The sequence below is a fragment of the Triturus cristatus genome, chromosome 1_2 (genome assembly GCF_964204655.1).
Source record: "Triturus cristatus chromosome 1_2, aTriCri1.1, whole genome shotgun sequence".
Taxonomy (NCBI): Eukaryota; Metazoa; Chordata; class Amphibia; order Caudata; family Salamandridae; genus Triturus; species Triturus cristatus.
Window position 1 is genome coordinate 112,736,344 of NC_140580.1, and position 16,846 is coordinate 112,753,189.

A 16,846-nucleotide genomic window follows, 5' to 3' on the forward strand; every position below is an offset into this window, starting at 1 on the left:
TGTCCCATGGAGCCGCACAGACCTACAAGCATCAATACTAAACTTGAGAGAGTGATTGTGGTGGTAGCAGTGAAATTGCACAGACCGAACGCAGATTGTCCTTGGGCCATGGAGGTACAACTGATACACAAAATCCAACACCTACACTTACCAATCTAGCGCGGAGAACAAATAGTCGCAGTCGGCCCACCAGTGCTTGCCCTATTTGCCCCAACACAGCATCGGAACCTGCAGTTAAGCTAAAGAAATCCAGCAATTGAGTTTCCCGTATGAAATCACACGTTATTCAAGTGGCTACTGAGGCAGGGCCAGACACGCCACACCCAGGTGATAACCATGTTGATCACATGCCCAATTTGCTACTGGAGATTATAGAGCGCAACCTGAGCCCTATAAGAGTGTGCCTGGCGCAAATCAGGGCGAATCAGGAATGTCTGGAGTTGTGGCACATTCCTTTCTTTTTCTATATTCTGATGTTGATGGTTATTGAAGGTTGGTATGTGATGAATACGTTTGATGTCATTACCATACAATGTTGCAGTCAGGATTACAGTGTATCACATGAACTAATTTGATATATCATTGTAATTTAATCATTGAACCCCTGTCTGGAAATGCTTTTGTCTGGTAACTTTAGGGCTCTGAAAAACATGTTCTAATGATTCTGACATACAGTATTATCACAAAGCCCAGTTCAATTTCCTCCTTGGATTGTGCTTATATTGTGATGTAATGTGTCCACACTGTAAAGTTCATATTAAAAAAAACGTAATAAACAGATCAAACAAAAAAGAGTGCCTGGCCGTGATTGAAGTCCACTTAGCTAATGTGCTCAAACTTTGCCTCTGATTGTCCATCTGTATCCAGTGGGGACTTAAACAACAGTGCTCCTGTGTACAACACCGTGGCGGGGGCTTCAGGTCAATCTTACTTGGGCATTCTCCCAACTCCGAACATGCCACAGTCTGATCCTGGTGACCATGCTGTGACTCTTCCAACCATGTCTCATGTGGTGGTGGTGGGGGTACCGGTGTTTGTTCATCCTCCACCCATCTCCGTTTTGTACCTGCCAAGCAGGGCGCTGCAGCTCAGGGATGGACAAGGTTAAAGTCAGCAAGTCTACTGCAACTGTTTTAAATTTCCCACCGGAATCTTGTCCGTATGTTTTAATAATGGCAGGTGTGCCCCTACCCCCTGAATGGCGGCTAAACCGAGTTATGGGAACAGGCCCATGATAAGGTTGTTCACTGGTTGGGGCAAACAGAAACTTTAATCTCGCCAAGGGACATGATATTTTAATTGTCAGGCTGGTTAGCTGGCTAGGCCCTGCCCCCAAAGATATTATTGGGGACTGTATTTTCGTCAATTTTATGCGCCCTAGTATTGTGCGGAGATTAGTGAACACTAATACAGAGTGATCAATTACTAGTTCTAACATTGTTACACTATACCTGGGCATTTTAGTTGTAGGTACCTGAATTTGTCCTGCTAGTGAAGTCCTTGCTGGCTGAAGTGTGAGTGTTCTCATCACGAACTGTGTCAGGTTTCTGTAAAGTTGTATTATTTCTGTATGAAGTGGACATAAGTTTGCTACTGGCATTGTGCCAATGTTTGAATGCAGTGTGTATGCCGCTAGGACTTGCCAAGTTGCTCCATCTCTTCTGAGCGGACCGAGTCTCACTTTTTCTTTCGTGTGTAGGAGGGTGCCTTTAAACCAGTTTATGTGATCCTTGTAGGTGAGCCGAACTTTAATGTCCTCATACAGACAGTATCATTTGGTATTTCATCTTCAAAGTAAGAATGAAATGTATATGATTGTGCATCTGCTTGTGGGAATTTAACCCATGAATAGAATACCTCTGTTCTATATGATTTGTGTGCCTCAATCATGAATGTGACTGTCCGGTCCCCCCTAGCTGTGACTCCATAGTCTGCTAGTTTTAGAGTCAGGGCAGTTCTGACATTTTCTGAAATGTTAATTTCCCCTTCCTCCCTAGCTGCAGCACGTTGTGCTGGCACAACGGCGTCTTCGTCAGACATTAATATGAAAAAGAAGAATTGTCAAGAAAACTGAGATAAGGTTTTATGCACAATAGGAACTATTTGTCCTTCAAGCTTGATAAACCTACAGCCAATACATAGGATATGCCTTACTCAGCTGTGATGGATATTTCCCTTCCCACTCCAGACGTCTCTTGGGAAATGTGAGTAGGGGTCAATGAGAATAGCATGACTGAACTGCTCAGATTTGACCGTTAAATAAGTACCAAACCAACGTTGGTTGCACCATGTTGTGTAGTTCCTATAAACCTATATAGGATCTGCTCGTTCAGACAACATAGACTGTGGGATTGGTGTCCAGACTGATTCCAGACACCCACACTGGGTATGTTTGCCTGTATACCAGCTAGCTCACAGTGCCACCAGAAACCCTTCTTACCAAGGAGAGAATAGTTCATGGCAACTATTGAACATGACAACTCTGTCCCATTAGGGATCATGGAAAAAGTGCGATACTTTTCGCTCAGTCACTCGTGCTCACTTTGTCTCAGAGAGAAACACAGAATAAACGGTGGGGACGTTTTCAATAAGCATTTATTGAACCAGCATCATTCTAGTGTAAAATAGGTGTGCTGAAACAACCATTAAACAGAAACAGATATAAATGATTATAAGCACCAACAGAGTAAAAGGATGGTAGATTTCTACCATAGTGCTAAAACAATGGATACAGGCATGTATTAAAATACATGACAGTAATAATGCGTACTCCTATGATGCGACCCTAGCTAGATATACCTAAGTGTACCAAGGATGTAGACCCAAAAATCCCTCTAGGATAAAGTCAACCCCGTCACCTGAAGTGAGACTGTGGGACCCTGTCTTGGTCTCGAGATGACCACCCGGTAAGGGATGTCAGACCACTGCGAGCAGGAGTGTCTGCATGCAGAAACCTCAGCATCTCTCGTCAGTGTTTCAGCATGGAAGTCCTTTTCTCATTTGCCTACCTCAGCAAGATATGGTGTTTATATAGCCAAAGTGGTACCCTCAGGGGTTCTACCTTGCTGTGTCATGTCGGACTTAGGCTGACGGAAGGAATTACCCTTATACATAGTTGTTATGCAGGAGATGGTAGTCCTGCTGAGTGTCCAAGAATCCTCATGCATAATGGATGAGGCTAGTTTTCAGGGAAAACCCCACGTCCTGTGGGCAGTACCATAACTAAGTAAAAGATCAGTCCCAAGAAACGTTATGTAATGTAATGGTAGGGGAGAATATAGGTGAAAGGTTAGGTAACTACCTGAGCCTATTTTGGGGTACCTATATGAAACATAACACCTGGACTCCACACAGATCATTCTTGCAAAACCGCAACACTCGTTTTAACTTCCCTCACAATGACTGGTTTAGAAAACCCACTTTTTCCCTTTCTAACAAAACCACTCTTCTTTACCACTACCCAGTCTCCTTCCTTTATGTCCATTTTCTTTACACCTTTCTTTACATCATAGTAACTCTTGGCTTTGATTTGTTTCTCAACCACACTTCTCTTTACTGCATCCTGATCCACCCACACACATTCCTTGCTCTTTAACCATCCTGGAACCTCTTTCATTCCTGGTGCCCTGCCCTTTAGGGAAATGTTATGTGAAACACCAGTCCCTGAATGAGGAGTGATCCTGCACACACAAGTCAATTTATTCAGCTCTTTCCTCCAGGGTAAACTATTCGCCAGGGACAACTGAATATTCTCTGCAATCTAGCAATTGACCCGTTCAACCAATCCATTGGCTTGGGGTCTGAACAAGGGTACCCTTTTCTGTTTAACCCCATTCTACTCATGAACTCCCATACAATTTGACGTAAATTGCACTCTGTTATCAAACACTAAAATTCTGGGTATTTCCTCATCCTTGAACACTCTCTCAAGAAATTCTATTACACTTTCAGTGTTTATAGAGACAGTCATTTCCATAATAAACCGTTTGGTATTGTAATCGATAATAACAATTTAGTATCTATTTCTCTCATCTAACCTGGCTAAAGGACCCAAGTAAGTGATAGCTATCCTCTTCCACGTTTTATTGGGTAGTCCCACGCTGTTCAAAGAATCTTGTCTGACAACTCTGGACTTGTCACTATTGGCACAGGTGCAGCACTCTTTAACTACATCCTCAATGGCACTATCCATCCCCGACCACCAAAAAGACTGCTGACCCACCACTTTGTGGCCATGTGCAATCTGAATTACCTTTCTCCTGAGTCTTTCGGGTGGAATGATCTGGTTCCTCCTCATAAATTTTCCTTCACTCAATCTCAATTCATCCCTCACATGGTAAAACATCTTGAACAGACTGTTAGACACACCCTCAGAGTTCCAACCTTCAGTCACATATTTTTTTAATTCCTGCAAAATAGAATTGTCATTCACTACATTTCCAATTCTTCCCTATTGATGGGTGACTCTTCATCCCCTTCCATTATTATGGCCACATCATCAACTTTATCCTATGTATCCAAACTATCCATAGGCAATCTAGATAAACAGTCAGCCATCAAATTCTTTAAACCTTTGACGTATCTACTGTAAAATTGTAATCCAAGATAGATAGCATCCACCTTGATATTCTCAGGGTAATGTTCCCTTCAAGCCCTTTACCCCCTAAAAAAGGTGAATCAAAGGCTTGTGGTCAGTCTTCACTTTAAATGGCAGGCTCCTCATGAAGTATCTAAAATGCTTAATTACCCAACAGCATGCTAGGGCCCCTCGTTCAATGGCAGAATATTTGGATTCGTCTTTCTAGAGGCGTTTAGAGGCGAACCCAATTATTCTATCTTTGCCATCTCTCATTTGCATTAGGACAGCACTAATACCTACATTGCAGGCATCAGTCATTTTGGGCCATATGTAGGTAGCCTAACATTTACCGATTCATAAATACCCAATTTTACCGATTCGGTATTTATGAATCGGTAAATGATATGTAGGTAATCTATCGGTAATATTTACCGATTCGGAAAGGGTCGGTAATTTAGAATCGGTATTTACCGATTTGGTAATGATGCATACCTTCCCATTGATTCCTATGGGCCAGGAGGCCCATAGGAATCAATGGGAAGCCAGTTACCATTACCGAATCGGTAAATACCAAATCGGTAATGGGGGGAGCACAATCAAGGGTGGCAGGGTGTCACAATGACACCCTGTTGCACCCCTGATTCCTGCATGTGTGCACATGTGGCGCACATACATGCCCTAAGGGCATGTATGTCTGCCACAGGGCACTCTTAGTCCAGCAAAATATTGCTTTTTGCAATGTATTCGGTATTTAGCACCAACCTATATTTGGTGCTAAATACCGAATTATTTTCCCTACACATCACTCATTTGAGTGTCACCTACATATCATTTCAGGATTCGGTATTTACCGAATCGGTAAAATTACCGATTCGGTAATTTTACTGATTCGGTAAATTACCGAATCCTGAAATGTGCCCCCTACATAGCAAAAGCCTAAATACCGGTCGGTAACGGGAAATTTACCGAAAATCGGCCGTTACCGACCGGTATTAGGCTTCCTACATATGGCCCTTTGTATGTTGTAGCAATGGTATCGAAAGGACCCAAATTTGGTGCATGTGATATACTGTCTTTTGCAGTATTAAACGTATCATAACCTTCTCTGCTCCATTCAAAGGTAACACCTTTTTCATTAACACCCTCAAAGGTTCCATAATCTCAGCAAAATTTGGCACAAATTTGGAGCAATATTCTGCCAGCCCTAAGAAAGACTTCAGCTGTTCTTTATTCATTGGTTTCGTGGCTTCTTTTACTGCCCTGACAATGCTTTTCTTTGGTTTAATACCATTTCCAGAGATTCCGTGCCCCAGGTATGTAAAATCAGTTATTCTCAATTGGCATAGTCAACTCACATTCCTTCAGTGGCAATAACCTTTCCTTCTTCAATTGACCATGCTACTCCTCATTTTGATCATAGGATAGAAATAATTTGTTTAAGTTCCTCCCAAATCCTTTGGAACAAAGCTGAGGCGGATACAAGTCCAAAAGGCATTCTATGATAGCGGTATGCTCCCAGTGGTGTCACAAAAGATGTTAGATGTCCAGAGTCTTTATGGAGGTCAATTTGGTGGTGGGCAGCTGACATGTGTATTACACTGAAAATATTACCACCTCTACTCTCCGTCATCATCTCGGAACTGTTAGGGAGGGGCGGTCTGTCCACCCATATGTTTATATTTAGGTCTCGCAGATTTATGCAGAGTCTAATTTTCCCTCCCTCCTTTAGCGCTACTACTATTGGTGCTAGCCATTTGGAGGATTCTATCGGCTCAATTATCCCCTGTTCCATCAACTTGTCCAGTTCTTTCTGCAGTGGTTCTCTCATTAGATGAGGAACTCTTCTCACTTTGTGCACCATCTGGACAGCATTTGTTCTTCAGCACAATCTTATTTGAAAACCCCTATAGTTTTCCTAGCTCATCTGTAAATACCTCTGGGTATCTTTCCATCAGTTTTTCCCATAAACCTCTTGACATTTATCACTTTTATCCACACAGTGTACACCACTCGTCATAACTGGCTTCTCAGCATTAGGATTGAGGATTATGCTAAAGTCTCTTTGATGGTGCCACCCTCACAGGTCCGATTCTTACTTGGTTACATATACTCGACCATGCACCAGTTCTCCTTCAAAATGTATCATCATCCATTTCATCCCTATGATGTCAATGGCCTTTCCTCCATAGCCCACTACCTTTATGACAAACTCATTCAATTTTTCATTTTCCACCCAATGCTTGCAAAATGTATCTTGGGATAACAGGGTAGCAAGCTCCCCGAATCAGATAACATCCTTACTTCATGGTTGTCAATGTACAAATTGCAATGAGCCTTCTCCAATTAGTCCATACTTTCTCTATTTACTTCCCCAACCTGTGAGGTTTCACGCTTACTTTCACATATGTCTTCCACAACAAGCACCAGTACTTGTACATTTTCACAGATGTCATCAACTTTTACTTTGAGAACACAATCTCTTGACCTACAAACTTTGGCGAAGTGACCTCTTCTCCCACAGTTGTGACACAAAGCATTTCTTGCTATACACATTGTACTTGCCCCTATGTGCCCTTGTGCCCCCCTCCAATGATAACATCTGATGGTTCTGGAATTAGCTCTCTGTGTTGATAAGGATTGTTCATTATCATTAGATTCACCTTGAAAGTGTTTCTTTTCTCCTGGTTTTGTCTTCTTGACTTCACTTATTGATCCATAGACATCCAATAGACTAGAAGTTTGTTCCTTTGTTATATCAAAACTGCTTCTATCTCCGCTTCCTTTGTCTATTTCTTTTATCCATCTGTGAGTATGTTCCAAACCCTTAGCAATGTCTATTGCCTCTTCCAACGTTGGGTTCCATATTAATAACTTCTCGTTAATCTTTTTATCACAAGTACACCTAGCTATTTGGTCTCGTATAAGATAATCAGCTAGATTTTCAAATTGATATGTTAAAGATAACCCCCTCAATGCTGCCACATAGGATGCAATGTGTTCATCTGGCTTTTTTACGCTAGTGAAAAATGTGTTCTCTTCTAAAACTATATTCAACTTTGCCACAAAATGCGCTTCTAACATTTGTATGGACATATCATAGACATTACTAGGCTGTCCAACACCGAGGCCAAGAGAGACCTCTGGAAGGTCCTCACATAACCTTTGTTCCTCAACACCAAGATGGTAAAGCAAAATTGCATGTCTCCTTACCAGGCCGTACTTATCTGCACCAATGGCTAATATGTAGGTGACAAACAATTTTTTCCATTGGTTCCCCAGGAGTAGCTAAAAATGTGGGTGGTGGAGCTAAACCTTGGTCAGCCATGATAATTTGCAATTATTTATGGTTTCACCTGAAATGCAGAATTGTTGGTTTACATAAAGAGTTAACACAAATAATTAAAATGAATAACTACCATAACAAATTACCATAAAAACACAAAAGAAGAAAATTTCCTAATCTTGGAGTTGGTAAAATTTGCTGCTGCACCATGGAGAAGAGAGGTTGAGAGCTCACGTTTCGCTATTCCTGCTTGCAATTGGGTTTAAAAAACGATGTGGTTCCCTTTAAGAATATAGAAGTTGCAGTTGCCCCAACTTTTCTTCTAATGGAGTAGAGACACTCTCAGTGCTCTCTATGAATCCTCTGAGATCCTAGAGGCTGCATTGTGTTTGACGAGGCTGTTCTCTAAGGCAAGGAAAGGAAGATTCTGAATAGTTTTTTCTCTTGTGGTGAGCAGAATGTTTACTTTTGAAATGATCAGCGCAGTGCGGCGATATTGAAATGGTGAAATGGACAAATCACTGCAATGTCTGCACAATGTTAGACACTCTTAAGCATGGACGCTTATGCACTATATTTTGTTTGTCATGAAAACCTTGTGGTACAGCTGTTACTCTTCATACGCACTTAATGCCATAACAGTTAGCAGCGATAGTACGCTGCATTACAGCTGTCAGTCTTCGTGCACTCTCAAGTCTTCATGCACACTCAATGTTAGTAAGCAGCACTCAAGTCTTTGTTGTCAGGCAGTAGCAATAACAATTAGATGCGTTCTAGGCTGTCCCCACACACCCAAAGTCAATTAGCTTATGTGCCGTGTCAATCACAATAGGAATTTTTCAGAAACACAATCTCTTACTCAGCACTCGCACAGAATGAATTCTATTATATTCAATGCCGTCCGAAGTTCGAAATCTGCGATGTGGTCACAGAAACACTATCTTTCATGCAGCGCCCCTTTAACATGAAACAAAAGCCTTTGTTACACACGTGAGAGATACTTATGGTAGGTTACTACCAATATCCAGCGGTGGAGGTGGTGCAATATCTGCCCCCAGCCCAGGAACAGATCATAACCAATGTAAAGATCACCAGACAGCATTCATGGAGAATCCAGAAGTTTATTTGCTACTTGTAGCTACCTCCAGCATCAACCCTCTCTGGCTCTCTCTAACTCCCAACTCCCTTCATAGGAAAACATTCCCATCCCACATTCTAAGTTCTGCATTACATATTAATGGACTCTTAACATTGCAGCAACTCTACACATTCATTATGACCTGTGGCCCTAAGCGGTCACAAATCTCCAGTATTTCAGTTGGTTCCAATTTCTTGCATAGCACGAATACTTTTTCCTACACTCGCGTGACTTTTAGCTTAGCAGTTTCTTGGGCTGCACATATTGCCCAAAGTAGGGCAAAGATAGCCAGAGCAAACGGTTCCCTGTTAAGCCTTCCATGTCCCCACACGGCAGGGCACTGCCCCTCATGTTACAGATATTTACCGCTCTAGGTGCCCCGATAGCTTCCGACGGGGCAGGAATATGGGGCATATCAGATTGCTTGGCCTTGCAAAGGGAAGAAAATCAATTTTGCAGGAAAACGTTGGCTGCCCCCATATGGACACCCACTACATTTGCCATAAAGAGCTGGGCCTCACTTACTTGAGTGAGTATATCTGCGCAAGACCCCTATTGCTGTGGCTATCCATTTGGCGGGCAGAGGAACCAACATTAACAAGAGATATGCTTAGACTGCTTGGCGATTATCAATCACGTGGTTGGCAAATGGAAGGGATTGGTTTTGGTCAAGTCTTTTCCGATACCACCTTATGTGCGGCTGTAGCTAAAAAACCTGTGCACGCACTACTTTTGTCCCTGTCGCAAGAAGACAGGTTAAAGGCTGAATCCTTGAAGCCCACCTTTGTAACTTATTTGAGCCTTAGTACTGTGGCTACTAGTTATCTGTGGCAAAGCAGGGGGAAGTGGGAGCGCTCCCTGTTATTTCGTTTCAGAACTGTTACACTCAAGTTTTTGTTATGTTTCCTTCTTGGGTACCATCATAATCTTGAAGAGATTGTATGCCTTGACATAGGGTCTTCCAAACAATCTGTGTTTCACTTTTTATTTCTTTGTAATTTTTACAAATTGTATACAAAACATTTTTTTAGTGCCTTTTATGAAATCAAGAAACCTTAGGCATTGTACACCAGCTTAATATTATTTGCAACAGCTGTCAGATGAAGAGACATGTACTTGTGTAAGCCTTTTTCTACGAGCAGCCGTTCGCACATGGGGCTCAATACCTTTTTAAATAAACCTGGTCTTATTAATATTTTACTACTGGTGTATGCTCTGTGGGCTTTTTGGTCTTTTGTAACTGACAGGCTAACCGGTCTCGCATTTTAGAGTCTTCTTAGTTTTGATATATTTAACTGTTTTGATATATTTTAACTGTTTTGGCGTGCTCTGTTCATTGGTATGGCAAATAAGCTTCTATTTTATTGCGTTGTATTTTAATGTATATATTCTTCTATGGTTGATCATCAATCGAATAAAGTTCAAGTAACTGAAACTGAAACTACTGGTGCATTTCCTTTGATGTTTCTCGTGTTACAGGATAATGTGTGCTGTTTTGATATATGCTTGTGGGAACAGCAGGAGCTCAGGTTTGGCCGGATTCGTTGTTTCATGATTGCCAGAAAGAGCTCACTTTTTGTGCCTGCTCACATCTTACCTTCGGGGCTCACATTTTGTTTCTGATGTGCAGCAAACGGTGTTGTCATGTAAAGTGGATTTACAATCCATGCAGGCGTCGATGACAGGAATGCGCTTCGGTTTGAGAGTGTGAGAACAAGCAAATGCTAGGTAATTCAGAAGAAATTCCTAGGGGTGCCTAGATTGTTGTTGGTTACATTTGGTTTATAATTCATATCCTGTCTTCTATTTCCTGAAAGTCGCACAATTGAGTTTGGATGGTCAGACTTGAGTATATAGAGAAAGTACAGGTAATTATTAAGTAGATATCCAAATGATATTACAATACATTACTTAGTGCCTAACATTGTAAATATGTGTGAAAGCTAATTGTGTATATACACAAGTGATGTACTCAATCTTATCTCCAATGCACATATTGGTGTACAGCCATCCTTTGCTGGAAGGCTAGATTTGTATTATAGCAAAACCCATTCATATTAATTGACAATATTCAAAATAAAGCATGCTAAAGGTATGATTTCCAAGCCCTTTTTTTCTGTATCTGGACCGTGGATACTAATCGAGTGAACAATTCATAACTCTTTGTAATACAAATGCAGTGCAAAAACTGTCAAAAGTAGATGTTGCCTGTTCTAAGTGTTGCCCAAAACGTACATTTTGTGTTAGTTTTAAACAACAGTTTGGAGTGATAAATGCCACTGACAATCGTAAGTCATCTGCTATGCTTGATTGCAAGGTCAGTTGCTGCATGTCTTTGGAGTGCATAGCCTTGGCTGCAGTGCACAGAAAGCCTTCAGTGCCACACCTAGGTGTAAACAATTTGAAAAAACATTAGTTTTATTATGGTCATAATAAGGGCACAGGGTTCACTCATTTTCAGGGGAGATTCCCTGGGGTAGTGTTAGACTTGGCATTCTTGGAGTGTTTTCCGCTGACTTCTTTACTTTTGACCTCCTGTTTTGCTGACTTCGTTTTGCTGGCTTTAGGATTTTGGGAACTTTACCACTTTTAACCAGTGCAAAAGTGCATGTGCTCTGTGCACTAAACATGATAACATTGGCTTACCCACAATTGGCATATTTAATTTACCTATAAGACCCTAGTAAAGTGCACACCATGTGCCAAAGGGGATTGCAAATTAAATGCTACTAGTGGAACTGCATAACATACAACAATTTCTCTAAGGGTGTAATTAAAAGGTCAATTATTGGTAGCACAATTAATTGCTAGGGGCATAAAGCACAAGGGAAAAAGCAGGGAGACAAAAAATTCAATGCGACAATGTACGTTTTTTGTATAGATAACTACAAACATTTGTTATAAAGATAACTTCATATATTCAAATGTATGAAAATAGCACTGCGTTACATTAAATGGCATGTAACCTGTGGGGCACTGTGCAAAAGTGCTCCTGAAATGGTGAACGACGCAAGTGACACGTGAGGATGTATGTACAGCCAAGCAAAGGGGTGCAACAAAAAACAGTTGGTGACAGAATTTACATTGTAGAGATACTCAAACAATAAATGTTAATATATACACCGGAATTCAAGATGGGTATCTTGGAAGGAATAGCGCCAACATTTTCGTTGTGAAAGTCAACGGTGTTTTGGCCTGCAGAAATGTTTAGACCATCATCAGGACCAGGTTACAATTATTTTTATGACAGTGCTGTAGGTAAAAATAAAGACACTCAATGGTGGACCAAGTGGAGGGGAAACAAGGAGGGAAGGGGAAATAGAAAAAAGTTTTAGGATGAGCCCAAGGGGAAAGGTGAAGACAGTTAGAACGCAGCAAACAAGAGGTAAGAGTAGAAGGATTACCGTGTGACTAGTCTCAAGGAAAAAGTAACAGGGCACCAAGCATGTGGTCCCTGCCTGTGGTCTAGGATGGGCAGGGGAGGGGGAAAGGTCAGGAGCAGCCGGGGGAGTAACGACGACTTACACGTAGAGCGAGACTGGGTGTTCCATCCGGAGACGTGCAGGGGCACGTAGGTGATCAGGCTGAGTCAGGATGAATCCATCTGGAGAAGGAGATGGAAGGGTTAAGTGAGCCTGGAATGGGAACATGGACAGAACTAAAAGATTTGTAAAATTAGAAAACTCACAGGTCTGGTTGAATCAGAGGAGGCTACAGTGCTACAGTGGTTGTTCTCTAGAAGGTTGTCCAGAGATGGTCTGAAAGGTACTGCAAGGATGAGCAGTAAGGAAGAAGCTGCAAGTTGCAGTCGTCTGCAAGAGGGGAGAAAAAGGAAAAGGTGGGGGAACTATTGGGTACTAAGCTCATGGTGGATCCCATTGGAACAGGGGTGAAAAACACCCAAGGTCATGTGCGGCCCAGAGAAGGCGTAGAAAAGTAAGGAGCCGACCACCGGGTCTGCACTTCTGCTGAGGAGCGAACGTGGCAACTCAAGTGCTGCGACTAAAAAGTGGTGTAGTGCACAAAGGTCACTGGGCGAGTGATCACAATGCTAGTGTGGTTAAAAAGGCCAGAGCGGCTTGGAGACATAACCGTGGAGTTTAAATTGAAGGACTCAGTGTAGCAATGTAGGGTAATTAGGCGCGATCGCATACGGGGATGTCAGTCACACGCCCCTTCCAAGATGTGGAATGGACAAGTGAATATTCAAGGCGTTTGCGCCTACGAGATAGAAAGGCCCACTACGGCCCTCAATCAGAAGAGTAGACACCTGGCAGTTAACGCAGGATTGCTGGAAGATAAGAGCGGTCCCATACAGGAAGGACGCGCATATTCCCAAAATTGTGGAAGCGAAAAGTGAATACTGAAAGCGGGTGCACGCTATAGCGAGACTAAAAGGCCCCTGGTGGCCATCAATTAAACGTGTGGCATCTAAGTGGATATGCCGGTTGCAGTGCGAGATCCCATGTGGGTATATTGGCAGCACGCCCGATCTGAGGTTGGAATGCCTGATGAGTCAGAACACACCGATAGTAGGGGCGCACGAAAGTAATGCGCCCGGGGAGCAGTGCAGACACTTACTGAATTTAGGCATGAAGGGTCGGAAATGCTGGGGAATTAATCCGCGATGTGTCAAGCCGGAGTTAGTCTGGCAAGAACACAGGCGTGCAGGGAGGCAGGATAGTAAAAGGGAAAGGCGGTGGAATCACGTGGTACATGTTAGCGTAACCACATTGTGAACAAGCATTTACAGTGCAATAGGTCTCGCAATGACATTGTTTTGAGCTATTGGCATTGAAAATGTTATTGTTTTTGTTTCCCTTCGTGAAGCATTAATCAAGTAATGGCGTTGTGAATGGCAATGTCTTGTATGTACTGATAATTATTATTATGATGAAACAGAAAAGAAGAGGGGTATACAAGCCTAGTAGGGTAGATTTCTGACGTTACACACTCGGCCATGTGGCTAAACATGCCTGTGCATGCCCTCTTGTCAATCTGGGGCCCTATAGGGTCAATGTCTCACTTACATCGCCCTCTTGGTGCTTAGGACAACAACACATAGAGGCAGAGATGGGGCGCTGTGAGGCCACGGTTTACTCTAAAGTAACCCCGGGCGTAGGACTCCGCTTCGCCCACGGAGTGTATGTAGTGCTGCCTGCTTCGCAGTTTTCAAAGTAGGCGTAGCAGGCAGCGCTACGCACACGCCAGGGCAAAGCAGAGCTGCCTGCCGCCCGCCACCCGCCTCCCGCCCGCCCTCCTTTTAAAATAATGTAAATTATAATGAAAAATACTTAATATAATGCCTTACCTGCAGCGCGGCATCCCGGGGCTCCCTCTTCCTTGTTACCGATAACTTCTTTTCGCATGCGCATTTGTGAAAAGAAGTTGTCAACAAGGAAGAGGGAGCCCCGGAGACGCCGTGCTGCAGGTAAGGCATTATATTTAATTTTTTTATCGTAGTTTACATTATTTTAAAAGGAGGGCAGGCGGGAGGCGGGCGGCGCGTAGTGGGGCTACGCGGAGCGCGCAAGTGTGCGTAGATTTGGCCACACTACGCGATGCTCCACGTAGCCCCACTACGCCCAGGCTTTCTCTAAAGCACCCAATGGATGAGAGGGGGTCTCTGCGGGCATCAGAGGAGGGGAAACACTGAGAAAGAGCGAGTCAAGCCTGGGGTTCCCTTCTAGTGAACGATAACCATCCAAGGGTCCATGCTGATAACACAACTCAGTGGGCAGTGTGAGTACAACAGAGATCGATCTGGGATCAAGAAGTGAAACATTTCAAACTTTGGTGGGATGGATTCAGTATTTGAATATTCTAAGACCAATAAAATTAGCACCAATTGAAAATTGTGTAATAAACGTACATTTTAAATCTAAGTGAATCAATCGCTTTTCCAGCTTCCATGTGTGCTACCCCCCCTTCCCCCGGCTCCCCTTTCCACTACTATTTAGGGTAGATCTTCAAAAGATGGAAAACACGTTTCAACAACCAACGGTGGGGGATGTTAGGCGCCGCCGGGTCTAAATATATCACTGAAAAAACCATAGGTTTCAGGCACGTTATAGTTAGAAATTAGCATTTATAAAACCTGAGAAATTCACTGAAAAAACCATAGGTTTCAGGGACGTTATATTTAGTTGGAGATTTCACTCGTATAAAACCATAGAAATTCGGCCGTTATAGTTAGTAGACCTAACTATAACTAGCGCCCCCGCAATGCACGTCACATATTACATCACTCATGACATGCTCAGTGACATCACTGATGACATCATTTATACGAGTGAAATCTCCAACTAACTATAACGTCCCTGAAACCTATGGTTTTTTTCAGTGAATTGCTAAGGTTTTTTAAATTCTAATTTCTAACTATAACGTGCCTGAAACCTGTGGTATTTCCAGTGAATTTCAAAGGTTTTTTAAAGGCTAATTTCTAACGATGCCTACAAAGGTAGGACATGTGAAGAAAGAGGAAGAAAAGCACAAAAAGAAGCAAGACAAATGCAGAAAGAGGCAACAAAAGTCCAGAAAGATGAAGAAAAGTGCAGGAAGAAAAAGAGATGTGCAGAAAGAACCAACAGAAGAGCAGAAAGAGGCCTTGTTGCAAAATCATCCTGTGCCCACAACTTTTTCAGATGGGTACTGGTGGTAACTGCCTCTGACTCGTAATACAATATCTCAGAAAGAGTGGGGGTCTTAGGGATAAGTTTAAAGACTTAAACAGTTTCTAATCCTCAAATCAACGTATAATATATATAATAAAAACTGTAAGTCTAGTATTCTGTGTGACCTTTGAGCTACCACAAAAGATGAACTAAATGGTCAGTAGAGTCTGACTAAATACGTATATATATCTATATTCACTGAAAAAACCATAGGTTTCACACACGTTATAGTTAGGAATTATCATTTACAAAACCTTGCAAATTCACTTAAAAAACCATAGGTTTCACACATGTTATAGTTAGCTGTACATTTCACTCGTAAAAAACCAATGAAATTCCACGTTATAGTTAGATCAGGTAACTATAACTTGCGCGCCCACAATAAACTGCTGATGACGTCACATAGTACATCACTCATGACATGGTCAGTGACATCACTCATGACATCAATGATGACATCTGAAATTACACATTGTGGATTGCGGTGGCGCAAGTTATAGTTAGCCTGCGGATATTTGAATCCAGGCTTTCGTCAAGACCAAAGAAAAGCTACTGCAAAAAACTAGTGTTATTGTGCAAACACAACGAGAAAAAATTGGTAACAATACAACCTGAACCCTTCTGTGAGTCCAAAATGATTAACAGATAGTGGTTCTGGAAAGTTTACCTGGAAAAATCAAAAACAAGACAGCCTCACCGAGAAAGTAATGTAGATTTTGTAGCGTCAAAAATAGGTCAAACGCGCATATAGATAAAGTGTATCATTTATGCAAATACTTTATATGTATCTTGACATCTTAAAGTCTGTCATATCATACTGAAAAAGGTTTAGGCACTTACCCGATTTGTTGCGGGTGTATACCTCGCCTCACCTGGCAACCGCTCAGGTTGTGAGGCACCGCTCTAAAATATAAAACAAGTGTAAAACATTTCACACACCTCGAGTTGGTTTGTATAATATTCTATTTTAGCACACATTTAAAAACCACGGCAGAACAATCACAGGAGCCCCTGTATTGATGAGTTTTTTTTAAACTGTGTAAACAGCATGTGTATTTGTGTCAGAATTCAGAAGGAAATTCTTGAATACCTCAATGATAAAAGCAACCCCTTAGAAAGACCTCTAGTTGTTGTACAGGGTCAAATCAAAATAGTCATACCGATAAACAAAA